This window comes from Hydractinia symbiolongicarpus, chromosome 8, assembly GCF_029227915.1.
Source record: "Hydractinia symbiolongicarpus strain clone_291-10 chromosome 8, HSymV2.1, whole genome shotgun sequence".
In the NCBI taxonomy this organism is placed as follows: domain Eukaryota; kingdom Metazoa; phylum Cnidaria; class Hydrozoa; order Anthoathecata; family Hydractiniidae; genus Hydractinia; species Hydractinia symbiolongicarpus.
Window position 1 is genome coordinate 31,243,287 of NC_079882.1, and position 19,947 is coordinate 31,263,233.

The window sequence follows — 19,947 nt, forward strand, 5'->3', positions numbered from 1 at the left end:
ATAAGTTCAAAGTCCAAAATCAGTTCAATTAAGTTCCACAGGCAATCTTTTCCCTGTTAAAAGCGACGCAACCTAGTAATATCTGAAACATATCGCTAAGTACATGTTGGTACGAATATGTGACACAACCGTTGTAACTCAAACGGACTGATACCGTTAGAAAGTCAATGAAATTTAGTTTTTGAAAATGTCTCTATTTCTTCAACACAAACTAACGGTTAGGATTGGTCCCACAGTAAAAAATGACTTATTTATCTACATTTTTTAATAAAGCGCTGTCACAGCTCCCAGTGTAATCGTTGAGTTCAAGCAATCATGTCAAATTAAGAAGACTGTTATTTCTTGGAGTCCAATTGTCTCATTTATCACATTTATAAGTTCAAAGTCCAAAATAAGTTCAATTAAGTCCCACAGTCAATTGGTGCACTGTTAAAAGCCATGCAACTTGGTAATATATGAAACATATCGCTAAACACATGTTGGTATGAATATGTGACACGACCGTTGTGCATTGAGCGGACGGATACCGTTAGAAACTCAATGAAATGTAGTTTTTGAAACTGTCTCTATATCTTCAGCGCGTGCTAACGGCTAGAATTGGTCCCACAGTAAAAAATGGCTTATTTATCTAAATTTGTAATTGAATCGCTACCACAGCGCGCAGTGTAATCGCTGAGTTCCAGCAACCATGTCAGATTAAGAAGAATGTTTTTTCTTGGAGTCCAATTAGCTCATTTATCACATTTATAAAGTCAAAGTCCGAAATTAGTTCAATTAAGTCCCACAGGCAGTCGTTTCACTGTTAAAAACGATGCAATCTTGTAATATCAGAAACATATCGCTAAATACATGTTGGTACGAATAAGTGACGCAACCGTTGTAACTCAAACGGAGTGATATCGTCTGAAAGTCAATGAAATAAAGTTTTTGAGGCTGTCTCCATTTCTTCAGCGCGCACTAACGGCTAAGATTGGCCCCACAGTACAGAATGACTTATTTACCTAAATTTCTAAATAAAGTGCTACTGCAGCGCCCAGTGTAACCGCTGAATTCCAGCAATCATGTCAAAATAAGAATAATGTTATTTCTTGGAGTCCAATGGCTCATTTATCACATTTATAAAGTCAAAGTCCAAAATCAGTTCAATTAAGTCCCACAGTCAATCGTTTCACTGTTAAAAGTGATGCAACCTGGTAATATCAGAAACATATCGCTAAATACATGTTGGTACGAATATGTGACGCAACCGTTGTAACTCAAACGGATTGATATCGTTAGAAAGTCAATGAAATAAAGTTTTTGAAACTGTCTCCATTTTTTGAGCGCGCGCTAACGTCTAAGATTGGTCCCACAGTACAGAATGACTTATTTATCTAAATTTCTAAATGAAGCGCTGCCGCAGCGCCCAGTGTAACCGCTGAATTCCAGCAATCATGTCAAAATAAGAAAAATGTTATTTCTTGGAGTCCAATTTGTTCATTCATCACATTCATAACTTCAAAGTCAAAAATCAGTTCAATTAAGTCCCACGGTCAATCGTTTCACTGTTAAAAGCGACGCAACCTAGTAATATCTGAAACATATCGCTAAGTACATGTTGGTACGAATATGTGACGCAACCGTTGTAACTCAAACGGACTGATACCGTTAGAAAGTCAATGAAATTTAGTTTTTGAAAATGTCTCTACTTCTTCAGCGCAAACTAACGGTTAGGAATGGTCTCACAGTAAAAAATGACTTATTTATCTACATTTTTTAATAAAGCGCTACCGCAGCGCCCAGTGTAATCGCTGAGTTCATGCAATCGTGTCAAATTAAGGAGAATGTTATTTCCTGTAGTCCAATTGTCTCATTTATCACATTTATCAGTTCAAAGTAAAAAGATCAGTTCAATTGAGTCCCACAGTCAATTGTTTCACTGTTAAAGGCCATGCAACCTGGTAATATCTGAAACACATCACTACATATATGTTGGTCTTTGTTATCTTTGTAACTGTCGGTATTTTTTCAGCGGCTCTAACGGCTAGGATTGGTCCCACAGTAAAAAAAATGACTTATTTATCTACAATTTGAAATAAAACGCTACCACAGCGCCCAGTGTAATCGTTGAGTTCGAACAATCATGCAAATTGAGAAGAATGTTATTTCTTGGAGTCCAATTGTCTCATTTATCACATTTATCAGTTCAAAGTCCAAAATCAGATCAATTGAGTCCCACAGTCAATTGTTTCACTGTTATAAGCGATGCAACCTAGTAATGTCAGAAACATTTCGCTTAATACATGTTGGTACGAATATGTGATGCAACAGTTGTAACTCAAACGGACTGATACCGTTAGAAACTCAATGAAATGTAGTTTTTGAAACTGCCTTTATTTCTTCAGCAGCCTGCTAACAGCTAGGATTGGTCCCACAGCAAATTATGACTTTTCTATCTACATTTTTTAGTAAAGCGCTATCACACCGCCCAGTGTAATCGTTGAGTTCGACCAATCATGTCAAATTAAGAAGAATTTTATTTCTTGGAGACCAATTGGCTCATTTATCACATTTATGAAGTCAAAGTCGAAATCAGTTCAATTAAGTCCCACAGGCAGTCGTTTCACTGTTAAAAACGATGCAACCTTGTAATATCAGAAACATATCGCTAAATACATGTTGGTACGAATATGTGACGCAACCGTTGTAATTCAAACGGAGTGATATCGTTAGAAAGTCAATGAAATAAAGTTTTTGAGACTGTCTCCATTTCCTCAGCGCGCGCTAACGGCTAGGATTGGTCTCACAGTAAAAAATGATTTAGTTTTCTACATTTTTAAATAAAGTGCTATCACAGCGCCCAGTTTAATCGCTGAGTTACAGCAATCATGTCAAATTGAGAAGAATGTTATTTCTTGGAGTCCAATTGTCTCATTTATCACATTTATAAGTTCAAAGTCCGAAATCAGTTCAATTAAGTCCCACAGTTAATTGTTTCACTGTTAAAAGCCATGCAACCTGGTAATATCTGAAACATATCACTAAATACATGTTGGTACAAATATGTGACACAACCGTCGTGACTCAAACGGACTGATACCGTTAGAAAGTCAATGAAATGTAGCTTTTGAAACTGTCGGTATTTCTTCAGCGGTACTAGCGGCCAGGATTGGTCCCACAGTAAAAGAAACACTTATTTATCTACATTTTGAAATAAAACGCTACCACAGCGCCCAGTGTAATCGTTGAGTTCGAACAATCATGTCAAATTAAGAAGAATGTTATTTCTTGGAGTCCAATTGTCTCATTTATCACATTTATCAGTTTAAAGTCCAAAATCAGTTCAATTAAGTCCCACAGTCAATCGTTTCACTGTTAAAAGTGATGCAACCTGGTAATATCAGAAACATATCGATAAATACATGTTGGTACGAATATGTGACGCAACTGTTGTAACTCAAACGGAGTGATATCGTTAGAAAGTCAATGAAATAAAGTTTTTGAAACTGTCTCCATTTTTTCAGCGCGCGCTAACGTCTAAGATTGGTCCCACAGTACAGAATGACTTATTTATCTAAATTTCTAAATGAAGCGCTGCCGCAGCGCCCAGTGTAACCGCTGAATTCCAGCAATCATGTCAAAATAAGAAAAATGTTATTTCTTGGAGTCCAATTTGTTCATTCATCACATTCATAACTTCAAAGTCAAAAATCAGTTCAATTAAGTCCCACGGTCAATCGTTTCACTGTTAAAAGCGACGCAACCTAGTAATATCTGAAACATATCGCTAAGTACATGTTGGTACGAATATGTGACGCAACCGTTGTAACTCAAACGGACTGATACCGTTAGAAAGTCAATGAAACTTAGTTTTTGAAAATGTCTCTACTTCTTCAGCGCAAACTAACGGTTAGGAATGGTCTCACAGTAAAAAATGACTTATTTATCTACATTTTTTAATAAAGCGCTACCGCAGCGCCCAGTGTAATCGCTGAGTTCATGCAATCGTGTCAAATTAAGGAGAATGTTATTTCCTGTAGTCCAATTGTCTCATTTATCACATTTATCAGTTCAAAGTAAAAAGATCAGTTCAATTGAGTCCCACAGTCAATTGTTTCACTGTTAAAGGCCATGCAACCTGGTAATATCTGAAACACATCACTACATATATGTTGGTACGAATATGTGACGCAACCGTTGTGACTCAAACGGACTGATACTGTTAGAAACTCAATGAAATATAGTTTTTCAATCTGTCGCTATTTCTTCAGCGGGCGCTAACGGCTAGGATTGGTCCCACAGTATAAAATGACTTATTTATCTACATTTTTAAATAAAGCGCTACCACAGCGCCCAGTGTAATCGTTGAGTTCAATCAATCATCTCAAATTAAGAAGAATGTTATTTCTTGGAGTCCAATTGTCTCATTCATCACATTTATAAGTTCAGAGTCTCAAATCAATTCAATTAAGTCCCACAGTCAATTGTTTCACTGTTGAAACGAATGCAATCTGGTAATATCAGAAAAATATCGCCAAATACATGTTGGTACGAATATGTGACGCAACCGTTGTAACTCAAATGGACTGATACCGTTAGAAAGTCAATGAAATGTAGCTTTTGAAACTGTCGGTATTTTTTCAGCGGCTCTAACGGCTAGAATTGGTCCCACAGTAAAAAAAATGACTTATTTATCTACAATTTGAAATAAAACGCTACCACAGCGCCCAGTGTAATCGTTGAGTTCGAACAATCATGCAAATTGAGAAGAATGTTATTTCTTGGAGTCCAATTGTCTCATTTATCACATTTATCAGTTCAAAGTCCAAAATCAGATCAATTGAGTCCCACAGTCAATTGTTTCACTGTTATAAGCGATGCAACCTAGTAATGTCAGAAACATTTCGCTTAATACATGTTGGTACGAATATGTGATGCAACAGTTGTAACTCAAACGGACTGATACCGTTAGAAACTCAATGAAATGTAGTTTTTGAAACTGCCTTTATTTCTTCAGCAGCCTGCTAACAGCTAGGATTGGTCCCACAGCAAATTATGACTTTTCTATCTACATTTTTTAGTAAAGCGCTATCACACCGCCCAGTGTAATCGTTGAGTTCGAGCAATCATGTCAAATTAAGAAGAATGTTATTTCTTGGAGACCAATTGGCTCATTTATCACATTTATGAAGTCAAAGTCGAAATCAGTTCAATTAAGTCCCACAGGCAGTCGTTTCACTGTTAAAAGCCATCCAACCTGGTAATATCAGAAACACATCGCTAAATACATGTTGGTACGATTATGTGACGCAACCGTTGTAACTGAAACGGACTGATACCGTTACAAAGTCAAGGAAATGTAGTTTTTGAAAATGTCTCTATTTCTTCAGCGCAAGCTAACGGCTAGGATTGGTCCCGCAGCAAAATATGACTTATTTATCTACATTTTTTATTAAAGCGCTACCACAGCGCCAATTGGAAATACTCTGTTCCAGCAATCATTTCAAATTAAGAAGAACGTTTTCTCTTGGAGTCCAGTTGTCTCGTTGATCATATTTCTAGGGTCAAAGTCCAAAATCCTTTCAATTAAGTCCCACAGTCAATCGTTTCACTGTTAAAAGCGATGCAACCTAGTAATATCAGAAACATATCGCTAAATACATGTTGGTACGAATATGTGACACAACCGTTGTAACTCAAACGGAGTAATATCGTTAGAAAGTCAATGATATAAAGTTTTTGAAACTGTCTGCATTTTCTCAGCGCGCGCTAACGTCTAAGATTGGTCCCACAGTACAGAATGACTTATTTTTCTAAATTTCTAAATGAAACGCTACCACAGAGCCCAGTGTAACCGCTGAATTCCAGCAATCATGTCAAAATAAGAAGAATGTTATTTCTTGGAGTCCAATTGGCTCATTTATCACATTTATAAGCTAAAAGTCCAAAATCAGTTCAATTAAGTTCCACAGGCAATCGTTTCACTGTTAAAAGCGATGCAACCTTATAATATCAGAAACATATCGCTAAATACATGTTGGTATGAATATGTGACGCAACCGTTGTACCTCAAACGGAGTGATACCGTTAGAAAGTCAATGAAATAAAATTTTTGAAGCTCTTTCCATTTCCTCAGCGCGCTAACGGCTAAGATTGGTCCCACAGTACAGAATGACTTATTTATCTAAATTTCTAAATGAAGCGCTGCCGCAGCGCCCAGTGTAACCGCTGAATTCCAGCCATCATGTCAAAATAAGAAGATTGTTATTTCTTGGAGTCCAATTTGTTCATTCATCACATTCATAACTTCAAAGTCAAAAATCAGTTCAATTAAGTCCCACGGTCAATCATTTCACTGTTAAAAGCGACGCTACCTAGTAATATCTGAAACATATCGCTAAGTACATGTTGGTACGAATATGTGACGCAACCGTTGTAACTCAAACGGACTGATACCGTTAGAAAGTCAAGGAAATTTAGTTTTTGAAAACGTCTCTGTTTTCTAAGCGCGCGCTAACGTCTAAAATTGGTCCCACAGTACAGAAAGACTTATTTATCTAAATTTCTAAATGAAGCGCTACCGCAGCGCCCAGTGTAACCGCTGAATTCCAGCAATCATGTCAAAATAAGAAGAATGTTATTTCTTGGTGACCAATTGGCTCATTTATCACATTTATAAGTTCAAAGTCCAAAATCAGTTCAATTAAGTTCCACAGGCAATCGTTTCCCTGTTAAAAGCGACGCAACCTAGTAATATCTGAAACATATCGCTAAGTACATGTTGGTACGAATATGTGACACAACCGTTGTAACTCAAACGGACTGATACCGTTAGAAAGTCAATGAAATTTAGTTTTTGAAAATGTCTCTATTTCTTCAACGCAAACTAACGGTTAGGATTGGTCCCACAGTAAAAAATGACTTATTTATCTACATTTTTTAATAAAGCGCTACCGCAGCGCCCAGTGTAATCGCTGAGTTCATGCAATCGTGTCAAATTAAGGAGAATGTTATTTCCTGTAGTCCAATTGTCTCATTTATCACATTTATCAGTTCAAAGTAAAAAGATCAGTTCAATTGAGTCCCACAGTCAATTGTTTCACTGTTAAATGCCATGCAACCTGGTAATATCTGAAACACATCACTACATATATGTTGGTACGAATATGTGACGCAACCGTTGTGACTCAAACGGACTGATACTGTTAGAAACTCAATGAAATATAGTTTTTCAATCTGTCGCTATTTCTTCAGCGGGCGCTAACGGCTAGGATTGGTCCCACAGTATAAAATGACTTATTTATCTACATTTTTAAATAAAGCGCCACCACAGCGCCCAGTGTAATCGTTGAGTTGAATCAATCATCTCAAATTAAGAAGAATGTTATTTCTTGGAGTCCAATTGTCTCATTTATCACATTTATCAGTTCAAAGTCCAAAATCAGATCAATTGAGTCCCACAGTAAAATGTTTCACTGTTATAAGCGATGCAACCTAGTAATGTCAGAAACATTTCGCTTAATACATGTTGGTACGAATATGTGATGCAACAGTTGTAACTCAAACGGACTGATACCGTTAGAAACTCAATGAAATGTAGCTTTTGAAACTGCCTTTATTTCTTCAGCAGCCTGCTAACAGCTAGGATTGGTCCCACAGCAAATTATGACTTTTCTATCTACATTTTTTAGTAAAGCGCTATCACACCGCCCAGTGTAATCGTTGAGTTCGAGCAATCATGTCAAATTAAGAAGAATGTTATTTCTTGGAGACCAATTGGCTCATTTATCACATTTATGAAGTCAAAGTCGAAATCAGTTCAATTAAGTCCCACAGGCAGTCGTTTCACTGTTAAAAACGATGCAACCTTGTAATATCAGAATCATATCGCTAAATACATGTTGGTACGAATATGTGACGCAACCGTTGTAACTCAAACGGAGTGATATCGTTAGAAAGTCAATGAAATAAAGTTTTTGAGACTGTCTCCATTTCCTCAGCGCGCGCTAACGGCTAGGATTGGTCCCACAGTAAAAAATGATTTAGTTTTCTACATTTTCAAATAAAGTGCTATCACAGCGCCCAGTTTAATCGCTGAGTTACAGCAATCATATCAAATTGAGAAGAATGTTTTTTCTTGGAGTCCAATTGTCTCATTTATCACATTTATAAGTTCAAAGTCCGAAATCAGTTCAATTAAGTCCCACAGTTAATTGTTTCACTGTTAAAAGCCATGCAACCTGGTAATATCTGAAACATATCACTAAATACATGTTGGTACAAATATGTGACACAACCGTCGTGACTCAAACGGACTGATACTGTTAGAAAGTCAATGAAATGTAGCTTTTGAAACTGTCGGTATTTCTTCAGCGGCACTAACGGCCAGGATTGGTCCCACAGTAAAAGAAACACTTATTTATCTACATTTTGAAATAAAACGCTACCACAGCGCCCAGTGTAATCGTTGAGTTCGAACAATCATGTCAAATTAAGAAGAATGTTATTTCTTGGAGTCCAATTGTCTCATTTATCACATTTATAAGTTCAGAGTCTCAAATCAGTTCAATTAAGTCCCACAGTCAATTGTTTCACTGTTGAAACGAATGCAATCTGGTAATATCAGAAACATATCGCCAAATACACGTTGGTACGAATATGTGACGCAACCGTTGTAACTCAAATGGACTGATACCGTTAGAAAGTCAATGAAATGTAGCTTTTGAAACTGTCGGTATTTTTTCAGCGGCTCTAACGGCTAGGATTGGTCTCACAGTAAAAAAAATGACTTATTTATCTACAATTTGAAATAAAACGCTACCACAGCGCCCAGTGTAATCGTTGAGTTCGAACAATCATGCAAATTGAGAAGAATGTTATTTCTTGGAGTCCAATTGTCTCATTTATCACATTTATCAGTTCAAAGTCCAAAATCAGATCAATTGAGTCCCACAGTCAATTGTTTCACTGTTATAAGCGATGCAACCTAGTAATGTCAGAAACATTTCGCTTAATACATGTTGGTACGAATATGTGATGCAACAGTTGTAACTCAAACGGACTGATACCGTTAGAAACTCAATGAAATGTAGTTTTTGAAACTGCCTTTATTTCTGCAGCAGCCTGCTAACAGCTAGGATTGGTCCCACAGCAAATTATGACTTTTCTATCTACATTTTTTAGTAAAGCGCTATCACACCGCCCAGTGTAATCGTTGAGTTCGAGCAATCATGTCAAATTAAGAAGAATGTTATTTCTTGGAGACCAATTGGCTCATTTATCACATTTATGAAGTCAAAGTCGAAATCAGTTCAATTAAGTCCCACAGGCAGTCGTTTCACTGTTAAAAACGATGCAACCTTGTAATATCAGAAACATATCGCTAAATACATGTTGGTACGAATATGTGACGCAACCGTTGTAACTCAAACGGAGTGATATCGTTAGAAAGTCAATGAAATAAAGTTTTTGAGACTGTCTCCATTTCCTCAGCGCGCGCTAACGGCTAGGATTGGTCCCACAGTAAAAAATGATTTAGTTTTCTACATTTTTAAATAAAGTGCTATCACAGCGCCCAGTTTAATCGCTGAGTTACAGCAATCATGTCAAATTGAGAAGAATGTTATTTCTTGGAGTCCAATTGTCTCCTTTATCACATTTATAAGTTCAAAGTCCGAAATCAGTTCAATTAAGTCCCACAGTTAATTGTTTCACTGTTAAAAGTCATGCAACCTGGTAATATCTGAAACATATCACTAAATACATGTTGGTACAAATATGTGACACAACCGTCGTGACTCAAACGGACTGATACCGTTAGAAAGTCAATGAAATGTAGCTTTTGAAACTGTCGGTATTTCTTCAGCGGCACTAACGGCCAGGATTGGTCCCACAGTAAAAGAAACACTTATTTATCTACATTTTGAAATAAAACGCTACCACAGCGCCCAGTGTAATCGTTGAGTTCGAACAATCATGTCAAATTAAGAAGAATGTTATTTCTTGGAGTCCAATTGTCTCATTTATCACATTTATCAGTTTAAAGTCCAAAATCAGTTCAATTCAGTCCCACAGACAATTGTTTCACTGTTAAAAGCCATCCAACCTGGTAATATCAGAAACACATCGCTAAATACATGTTGGTACGATTATGTGACGCAACCGTTGTAACTCAAACGGACTGATACCGTTACAAAGTCAAGGAAATGTAGTTTTTGAAAATGTCTCTATTTCTTCAGCGCAAGTTAACGGCTAGGATTGGTCCCGCAGCAAAATATGACTTATTTATCTACATTTTTTAATAAAGCGCTACCACAGCGCCCATTGGAAATACTCTGTTCCAGTAATCATTTCAAATTAAGAAGAACATTTTCTCTTGGAGTCCAGTTGTCTCGTTGATCATATTTCTAGGGTCAAAGTCCAAAATCCTTTCAATTAAGTCCCACAGGCAATCGTTTCATTGTTAAAAGCGATGCAACCTAGTAGAGTCAGAAAAATAATGTTAAATACATGTTGGTACGAATATGTGACGCAACAGTTTTAACTCAAACGGACTGATACCGTTAGAAAGTCAATGAAATGTAATTTTTGAAACTGTCTCTATTTCTACAGCGTGCGCTATCGTCTAGGATTGGTCCCACAGTACAAAATGACTTATTTATCTAATTTTTTTAATAAAGCGCTACCGCAGCGCCCAGTGTGATGGCTGAGTTCATGCAATCGTGTCAAATTAAGGAGAATGTTATTTCCTGGAGTCCAATTGTCTCATTTATCACATTTATCAGTTCAAAGTATAAAAATCAGTTCAATTGAGTCCCACAGTCAATTGTTTCACTGTTAAAAGCCATGCAACCTGGTAATATATACATTCGACTATACGGGCCAAGCCCGGGAATAACGGGAAATCGCGAGTTGTTGTTTGCCGGCGATTAATTTTCTTTTATTCAGCGTCTCATCAAAAATGAAAGCATTTTTGAAAACTACAAATCTCATGCGATTAAGTGGTGCAGAAATAAGTTGAAAAATCGTTCAGGAAATCCGTTTACTCCCTAGCACTTTCTTTATATACATTCGACTATACGGGACAAGCCCGGAATTTACGGGAAATCGCGGGATTTCGTTTGCCTGCGATTAAACTTCTTTTATTCAGCGTCTCATTAAAATGAAAACATTTTTGAAAACTACAAGTCTCATGCGTTTTTGTGGTGAAAAAATAATTTAAAAAATCGTTCGGGAAATGAGTTTACTCCCTGGGTACTTTTTTGTATACTTTTGACTATACGGGCCGAGTCCGGGATTTACGCGAAATCGCGGGATTCCGTTTGCCGGCGATTAAACTTCTTTTATTCAGCGTCTCATCAAAAGTGAAAACATTTTTAAAAACTACAAGTCTCATGCGTTTTACTGGTGAAAAAATAATTTAAAAAACCGTTCGGAAAATAAGTTTACTCCCTGGGTACTTTCTTTGTACACTTTTGACTTTACGGGCCGACCCCGGGATTTACGGGAAATCGCGTGTTTTCGTTTGTCGGCGATTAAACTTCTTTTATTCAGCGTCTCATGAAAAATGAAAAAATATTTAAAAACTACATGTCTCATGCGTTTTAGTGCTGAAAAATAATTTAAAAAATCGTTCGAGAAATGAGTTTACCTCTTGGGTACTTTCTTTGTATACTTTTGACTATACGGGCCGAGTCCGGGATTTACGGGAAATCGCGGGTTTTCGTTTGCCGGCGATTAAACTTCTTTTATTCAGAGTCTCATCAAAAATGAAAACATTTTTGAAAACTACAAGTCTCATGCGTTTTACTGGTAAAAAAATAATTTAAAAAATCGTTCGGGAAATGAGTTTACTCCCTGGGTACTTTCTTTGTATACTTTGGACTATACGGGCCGAGTCCGGGATTTACGCGAAGTCGCGGGTTTTCGTTTGCCGGCGATTACACTTCTTTTTTTCAGCGTCTCATCAAAAATGAAAACATTTTTGAAAACTACAAGTCTTATGCGTTTTAGTGCTAAAAAACTAATTTAAAAAATCGTTTGTGAAATGAGTTTAATCCCTGGGTACTTTCTTTATATACTTTTGACTATACGAGTCGTGGCCAGGATTTAAGGGAAATCGCGGGTTTTCGTTTGCCGGCGATTAAACTTCTTTTATTCAGCGTCTCATCAAAAATCTAAACATTTTCGAATACTAAAGTCTCATTCGTTCTAGTGGTGCAGAAATATTTTGAAAAATCGTTCAGGAAATCAGTTTACTCCCAGGGTACTTCTTTTTATATACATTCGACTATACGGGCCAAGCACGAGATTTACGGGAATTTGCGGGTTTTCGTTTGCCGGCGATTAAACTTCTTTTATTCAGCGTCTCACCAAAAATGAAAACATTTTTGAAAACTACAAGTCTCATGCGTTTTAGTGGTGAAAAAATAATTTAAAAAATCGTTCGGGAAATGAGTTTACTTCCTGGGTACTTTCTTTGTATACTTTTGACTAAACCGGCCGAGTCCGGGATTTACGCGAAATCGCGGGTTTTCGTTTGCCGGCGATTACACTTCTTTCATTCAGCGTCTCATCAAAAATGAAAACATTTTGATAACTACAAGTCTCATGCGTTTTAGTGCTAAAAAACCAATTTAAAAAATCGTTCGGGAAATGAGTTTACTCCCTGGGTACTTTCTTTGTATACTTTTGACCATACGGGTCGTGTCCAGAATTTAGGGGAAATCGCGGGTTTTCGTTTGCCGGCGGTTAAACTTTTTTTATTCCGCGTCTAATCAAAAATGTAAACATTTTCGAAAACTACAAGTCTCATGGGTTTTACTGGTAAGAAAATAATTTAAAAAATCGTTCGGGAAATGAGTTTGCTCCCTGGGTACTTTCTTTGTATACTTTTGACTATATGGACCGAGTCCGGGATTTACGGGAAATCGCGGGTTTTCGTTTGCCGGCGATTAAACTTCTTTTATTTAGCGTCTCATCAAAAATGAAAACATTTTTGAAAACTACAAGTCTCATGCGTTTTAGTGGTGAAAAAATAATTTAAAAAATCGTTCGGATAATGAGTTTACTCCCTGGGTACTTTCTTTGTATACTTTGGACTATACGAGCCGAGTCCGGGATTTAGGGGAAGTCGCGGGTTTTGGGTTTGCAGGCGATTAAACTTCTTTTATTCAGCGTCTCGTCAAAAATGTAAACATTTTCGAATACTAAAGTCTCATTCGTTCTAGTGGTGCAGAAATAATTTGAAAAATCGTTCAGGAAATCAGTTTACTCCCAGGGTACTTCTTTTTATATACATTCGACTATACGGGCGAAGCCCGAGATTTACGGGAATTTGCGGGTTTTCGTTTGCCGGCGATTAAACTTCTTTTATTCAGCGTCTCATCAAAAATGAAAACATTTTTGAAAACTACATGTCTCATGCGTTTTAGTGCTGAAAAAATAATTTAAAAAATCGTTCGAGAAATGAGTTTACTTCTTGGGTACTTTCTTTGTATACTTTTAACTATACATGCCGAGTCCGGGATTTACGGAAATCGCGGGTTTTCGTTTGCCGGCGATTAAACTTCTTTTATTCAGCGTCTCATGAAAAATGAAAAAATATATAAAAACTACATGTCTCATGCGTTTTAGTGCTGAAAAATAATTTAAAAAATCGTTCGAGAAATAAGTTTACCTCTTGGGTACTTTCTTTGTATACTTTTGACTATACGGGCCGAGTCCGGGATTTACGGGAAATCGCGGGTTTTCGTTTGCCGGCGATTAAACTTCTTTTATTCAGAGTCTCATCAAAAATGAAAACATTTTTGAAAACTACAAGTCTCATGCGTTTTACTGGTAAAAAAATAATTTAAAAAATCGTTCGGGAAATGAGTTTACTCCCTGGGTACTTTCTTTGTATACTTTGCACTATACAGGCCGAGTCCGGGATTTACGCGAAGTCGCGGGTTTTCGTTTGCCGGCGATTACACTTCTTTTTTTCAGCGTCTCATCAAAAATGAAAACATTTTTGAAAACTACAAGTCTCATGCGTTTTAGTGCTAAAAAACTAATTTAAAAAATCGTTTGTGAAATGAGTTTAATCCTTGGGTACTTTCTTTATATACTTTTGACTATACGAGTCGTGGCCAGAATTTAAGGGAAATCGCGGGTTTTCGTTTGCCGGCGATTAAACTTCTTTTATTTAGCGTCTCATCAAAAATGTAAACATTTTCGAATACTAAAGTCTCATTCGTTTTAGTGGTGCAGAAATAATTTGAAAAATCGTTCAGGAAATCAGTTTACTCCCAGGGTACTTCTTTTTATATACATTCGACTATACGGGCCAAGACCGAGATTTACGGGAATTTACGGGTTTTCGTTTGCCGGCGATTAAACTTCTTTTATTCAGCGTCTCATCAAAAATGAAAACATTTTTGAAAACTACATGTCTCATACGTTTTAGTGCTGAAAAAATAATTTAAAAAATCGTTCGAGAAATGAGTTTACTTCTTGGGTACTTTCTTTGTACACTTTTGACTATACGGGCCGAGTCCGGGATTTACGGGAAATCGCGGGTTTTCGTTTGCCGGCGAGTAAACTTCTTTTATTCAGCGTCTCATCAAAAATAAAAACATTTTTGAAAACTACAAGTCTCATGCGTTTTAGTGCTAAAAAACCAATTTAAAAAATCGTTCGGGAAATGAGTTTACTCCCTGGGTACTTTCTTTGTATACTTTTGACCATACGGGTCGTGTCCGGAATTTAGGGGAAATCGCGGGTTTTCGTTTGCCGGCGGTTAAACTTTTTTTATTCCGCGTCTAATCAAAAATGTAAACATTTTCGAAAACTACAAGTCTCATGGGTTTTACTGGTAAAAAAATAATTTAAAAAATAGTTCGGGAAATGAGTTTACTCCCTGAGTACTTTCTTTGTATACTTTTGACTATACGGACCGAGTCCGGGATTTACGGGAAATCGCGGGTTTTCGTTTGCCGGCGATTAAACTTCTTTTATTTAGCGTCTCATCAAAAATGAAAACATTTTTGAAAACTACAAGTCTCATGCGTTTTAGTGGTGAAAAAATAATTTAAAAAATCGTTCGGATAATGAGTTTACTCCCTGGGTACTTTCTTTGTATACTTTGGACTATACGAGCCGAGTCCGGGATTTAGGGGAAGTCGCGGGTTTTGGGTTTGCAGGCGATTAAACTTCTTTTATTCAGCGTCTCATCAAAAATGTAAACATTTTCGAATACTAAAGTCTCATTCGTTCTAGTGGTGCAGAAATAATTTGAAAAATCGTTCAGGAAATCAGTTTACTCCCAGGGTACTTCTTTTTATATACATTCGACTATACGGGCGAAGCCCGAGATTTACGGGAATTTGCGGGTTTTTGTTTGCCGGCGATTAAACTTCTTTTTATCAGCGTCTCATCAAAAATGAAAACATTTTTGAAAAATACAAGTCTCATGCGTTTTAGTGGTGAAAAAATAATTTAAAAAATCGTTCGGGAAATGAGTTTACTTCCTGGGTACTTTCTTTGTATACTTTTGACTATACGGGCCGAGTCCGGGATTTACGCGAAATCGCGGGTTTTCGTTTGCCGGCGATTACACTTCTTTCATTCAGCGTCTCATCAAAAATGAAAACATTTTGATAACTACAAGTCTCATGCGTTTTAGTGCTAAAAAACTAATTTAAAAAATCGTTTGTTAAATGAGTTTACTCCCTGGGTACTTTCTTTATATACTTTTGACTATACGGGTCGTGGCCAGGATTTAGGAGAAATCGCGGGTTTTCGTTTGCAAACGATTAAACTTCTTTTATTCAGCGTCTCATCAAAAATGAAAACATTTTTGAAAACTACAAGTCTCATGCGTTTTAGTGGTGAAAAACTAATTTAAGAAATCGTTCGGGAAATGAGTTTACTCCCTGGGTACTTTCTTTGTATACTTTTGACCATACGGGTCGTGTCCGGAATTTAGGGGAAATCGCGGGTTTTCGTTTGCCGGCGGTTAAACTTTTTTTATTCGGCGTCCCATCAAAAATGTAAACATTTTCGAAAACTACAAGTCTCATGCGTTTTACTGGTAAAAAAATAATTTAAAAAATCGTTCGGGAAATGAGTTTACTCCCTGGGTACTTTCTTTGTATACTTTTGACTATACGAAACGAGTCCGGGATTTACGGGAAATCGCGGGTTTTTGTTTGCCGGCGATTAAACTTCTTTTATTTAGCGTCTCATCAAAAATGAAAACATTTTTGAAAACTACAAGTCTCATGCGTTTTAGTGGTGAAAAAATAATTTAAAAAATCGTTCGGATAATGTGTTTACTCCCTGGGTACTTTCTTTGTATACTTTGGACTATACGAGCCGATTCCGGGATTTAGAGGAAGTCGCGGGTTTTGGGTTTGCAGGCGATTAAACTTCTTTTACTCAGCGTCTCATCAGAAATGTAAACATTTTCGAATACTAAAGTCTCATTCGTTCTAGTGGTGCAGAAATAATTTGAAAAATCGTTCAGGAAATCAGTTTACTCCCAGGGTACTTCTTTTTATATACATTCGACTATACGGGCCAAGTCCGAGATTTACGGGAATTTGCGGGTTTTCGTTTGCCGGCGATTAAACTTCTTTTATTCAGCGTCTCATCAAAAATGAAAACATTTTTGAAAACTACATGTCTCATGCGTTTTAGTGCTGAAAAAATAATTTAAAAAATCGTTCGAGAAATGAGTTTACTTCTTGGGTACTTTCTTTGTATACTTTTGACTATACGGGCCGAGTCCGGGATTTACGGGAAATCGCGGGTTTTCGTTTGCCGGCGATTAAACTTCTTTTATTCAGCGTCTCATCAAGAATGAAAACATTTTTGAAAACTACAAGTCTCATGCGTTTTAGTGGTGAAAAAATAATTTAAAAAATCGTTCGGGAAATGAGTTTACTTCCTGGGTACTTTCTTTGTATACTTTTGACTATACGGGCCGAGTCCGGGATTTACGCGAAATCGCGGGTTTTCGTTTGCCGGCGATTAAACTTGTTTTATTTAGCGTCTCATCAAAAATGAAAACATTTTTGAAAACTACAAGTCTCATGCGTTTTAGTGGTGAAAAAACAATTTAAAAAATCGTTCGGATAATGAGTTTACTCCCTGGGTACTTTCTTTGTATACTTTGGACTATACGAGCCGAGTCCGGGATTTAGGGGAAGTCGCGGGTTTTGGGTTTGCAGGCGATTAAACTTCTTTTATTCAGCGTCTCATCAAAAATGTAAACATTTTCGAATACTAAAGTCTCATTCGTTCTAGTGGTGCAGAAATAATTTGAAAAATCGTTCAGGAAATCAGTTTACTCCCAGGGTACTTCTTTTTATATACATTCGACTATACGGGCGAAGCCCGAGATTTACGGGAATTTGCGGGTTTTCGTTTGCCGGCGATTAAACTTCTTTTATTCAGCGTCTCATCAAAAATGAAAACATTTTTGAAAACTACAAGTCTCATGCGTTTTAGTGGTGAAAAAATAATTTAAAAAATCGTTCGGGAAATGAGTTTACTTCCTGGGTACTTTCTTTGTATACTTTTGACTATACGGGCCGAGTCCGGGATTTACGCGAAATCGCGGGTTTTCGTTTGCCGGCGATTACACTTCTTTCATTGAGCGTCTCATCAAAAATGAAAACATTTTGATAACTACAAGTCTCATGCGTTTTAGTGCTAAAAAACCAATTTAAAAAATCGTTCGGGAAATGAGTTTACTCCCTGGGTACTTTCTTTGTATACTTTTGACCATACGGGTCGTGTCCGGAATTTAGGGGAAATCGCGGGTTTTCGTTTGCCGGCGGTTAAACTTTTTTTATTCCGCGTGTAATCAAAAATGTAAACATTTTCGAAAACTACAAGTCTCATGGGTTTTACTGGTAAAAAAATAATTTAAAAAATAGTTCGGGAAATGAGTTTACTCCCTGGGTACTTTCTTTGTATACTTTTGACTATACGGACCGAGTCCGGGATTTACGGGAAATCACGGGTTTTCGTTTGCCGGCGATTAAACTTGTTTTATTTAGCGTCTCATCAAAAATGAAAACATTTTTGAAAACTACAAGTCTCATGCGTTTTAGTGGTGAAAAAACAATTTAAAAAATCGTTCGGATAATGAGTTTACTCCCTGGGTACTTTCTTTGTATACTTTGGACTATACGAGCCGAGTCCGGGATTTAGGGGAAGTCGCGGGTTTTGGGTTTGCAGGCGATTAAACTTCTTTTATTCAGCGTCTCATCAAAAATGTAAACATTTTCGAATACTAAAGTCTCTTTCGTTCTGGTGGTGCAGAAATAATTTGAAAAATCGTTCAGGAAATCAGTTTACTCCCAGGGTACTTCTTTTTATATACATTCGACTATACGGGCGAAGCCCGAGATTTACGGGAATTTGCGGGTTTTCGTTTGCCGGCGATTAAACTTCTTTTATTCAGCGTCTCATCAAAAATGAAAACATTTTTGAAAACTACAAGTCTCATGCGTTTTAGTGGTGAAAAAATAATTTAAAAAATCGTTCGGGAAATGAGTTTACTTCCTGGGTACTTTCTTTGTATACTTTTGACTATACGGGCCGAGTCCGGGATTTACGCGAAATCGCGGGTTTTCGTTTGCCGGCGATTACACTTCTTTCATTCAGCGTCTCATCAAAAATGAAAACATTTTGATAACTACAAGTCTCATGCGTTTTAGTGCTAAAAAACTAATTTAAAAAATCGTTTGTTAAATGAGTTTACTCCCTGGGTACTTTCTTTATATACTTTTGACTATACGGGTCGTGGCCAGGATTTAGGAGAAATCGCGGGTTTTCGTTTGCAAACGATTAAACTTCTTTTATTCAGCGTCTCATCAAAAATGAAAACATTTTTGAAAACTACAAGTCTCATGCGTTTTAGTGGTGAAAAAATAATTTAAGAAATCGTTCGGGAAATGAGTTTACTCCCTGGGTACTTTCTTTGTCTACTTTTGACCATACGGGTCGTGTCCGGAATTTAGGGGAAATTGCGGGTTTTCGTTTGCCGGCGGTTAAACTTTTTTTATTCGGCGTCCCATCAAAAATGTAAACATTTTCGAAAACTACAAGTCTCATGCGTTTTACTGGTAAAAAAATAATTTAAAAAATCGTTCGGGAAATGAGTTTACTCCCTGGGTACTTTCTTTGTATACTTTTGACTATACGGACCGAGTCCGGGATTTACGGGAAATCGCGGGTTTTTGTTTGCCGGCGATTAAACTTCTTTTATTTAGCGTCTCATCAAAAATGAAAACATTTTTGAAAACTACAAGTCTCATGCGTTTTAGTGGTGAAAAAATAATTTAAAAAATCGTTCGGATAATGTGTTTACTCCCTGGGTACTTTCTTTGTATACTTTGGACTATACGAGCCGATTCCGGGATTTAGAGGAAGTCGCGGGTTTTGGGTTTGCAGGCGATTAAACTTCTTTTACTCAGCGTCTCATCAGAAATGTAAACATTTTCGAATACTAAAGTCTCATTCGTTCTAGTGGTGTAGAAATAATTTGAAAAATCGTTCAGGAAATCAGTTTACTCCCTGGGTACTTCTTTTTATATATTTTCGACTATACGGGCCAAGCCCGAGATTTACGGGAAATCGCGGGTTTTTGTTTGCCAGCGATTACACTGCTTTTATTCAGCGTTTCACCAAATATGAAAACATTTCTGAATGCTACAAGTCTAATTCGTTTTAGTGGTGCAGAAATAATTTGAAATATCGTTCGGGAAATCAGTTTACTCCCTGGGTACTTTCTTTGTATACTTTTGACTATACGGGCCGAGTCCGGCATTTACGCGAAATCGCGGGTTTCCGTTTGCCGGCGATTACACTTCTTTTATTCCGCGTCTAATCAAAAATGTAAACATTTTCGAAAACTACAAGTCTCATGGGTTTTACTGGTAAAAAAATAATTTAAAAAATAGTTCGGGAAATGAG